This window comes from Triticum aestivum, chromosome 7B, assembly GCF_018294505.1.
Source record: "Triticum aestivum cultivar Chinese Spring chromosome 7B, IWGSC CS RefSeq v2.1, whole genome shotgun sequence".
In the NCBI taxonomy this organism is placed as follows: Eukaryota; Viridiplantae; Streptophyta; class Magnoliopsida; order Poales; family Poaceae; genus Triticum; species Triticum aestivum.
In genome coordinates this window covers 478,982,084-478,983,565 of record NC_057813.1, presented here as the reverse complement: position 1 = coordinate 478,983,565, position 1,482 = coordinate 478,982,084, and positions in this window count along the sequence as shown.

Below are 1,482 nucleotides of genomic sequence, written 5' to 3'. Positions count from 1 at the left end.
CCCCCTCACGCCTCGTGTCCCCTCGCTCCTCTTCCTCCCTCGCTGCTCCCTCTCTCTTCCCCGAACGCTCTTCCCCCTCTCTGTTTTCCTCCCCGAACGGAGCCGCCGTCGCCGCCGCTCGCCACCACCGCGGCCACAGGGCCTCCCTCGCTCCCCCAACTAGCCCACCAGCTCCGCCACTCCATCCTCACCCTCCCCGCCATCTCACGCGACCGGAGAAGCCCCGAGGCGCCGCCCCGCCGTTCTTCCCCTCTTCGGACCCGCCGGTAGCCGTCGACGAATTCGTCGGCTCCGGGCCGTCCCCGACCTCGCCGAGCATTCCATCGCCATCGCTGTGAGCCCCCGCACCGAACCCCCCTCTCCCTGATGCCGATTCTTTCCTCTAACCACGGGCTCCGCCGAGCCCGAGAGCTCGTCGCCGCCGGCCACGAGGTCGCCGCGGCTAGAGGCCCCGCACGTCGCGTCCGAGCACGCTGTCGTCCTCGTCGCGTTCCCGGGAACCCAGAGCACCTACCCACTCCTCCCCCCGTGCCCCAAAACACCGTGTCCGAGCGTGCCCGAGCTCCGGCCGCCGCATAGCTCGCCGCCGGCGTCGATTCCGACCGCCCCGAGCTCAAGTCCCTCCACCAAGAGCCTCAGCCCATCCCCAGCTCCCCGTAGGTACCCTCCCCGACCCTTTTGGTGGCCGGAACAACGAATTGCACTTGCGCCGCCGCGTCAGGCTCGCCGGCGGCTAAACGCCGGCGCCCGCTGACCCGCTGACCGGCGTGGGTTGACCCACTGCCCGGTTTGACCCCCCTCTCCCCACTGACATGCGGGCCCCGCCCGGCTAACTAATCCAGTTTAGATTTAAACTAATTTAACTTAACCTAGGTTAGTGCTAATTAACTAGGTTAGATTAGATAGTCACTGACGTGTGGCCCCCACACGTCAGGTTTGACCTAGGGCGCCCTGTTGACCTGCTGACGTCAAGGTGATGACATGCTGACGCCATAATTCATTTTCTGGAATTATTTTAATTCTAAATAATCAGAAAATTCCAGAAAATTATAAAAAACTTCTAAAAATCATAGAAATTCAACCGTAACTCCAAATTAAATAATTTATATATGAAAAATTATCAGAAAAATTCAAGGAATCCATCTGTACCATTTTCATGCATGTTAGAACAACTTATCACTACTGTTTAGGGCAATGAAGTGAATGGCATTTGAATAATCACATATGGAGTTTGAATTTGAATTTTATATTCAAACCAACTTCATTTAATCTGTTGCTAGTTGCATTAGCTCAAACACATTCATTTTGCCATGTCATGATCATGCATCATATTGTGCATTGCATTGATTGTGTTCCTTTCTGTGTTGCCGGTATTTGTCCCCTCTCGATAGACGTGATACCGATGATGTGATCGTTGACACTGATGAAGACTCAATGTTATCTTCAGAAGTGCCAGGCAAGCAAAACCCCCTTGTTCATTCC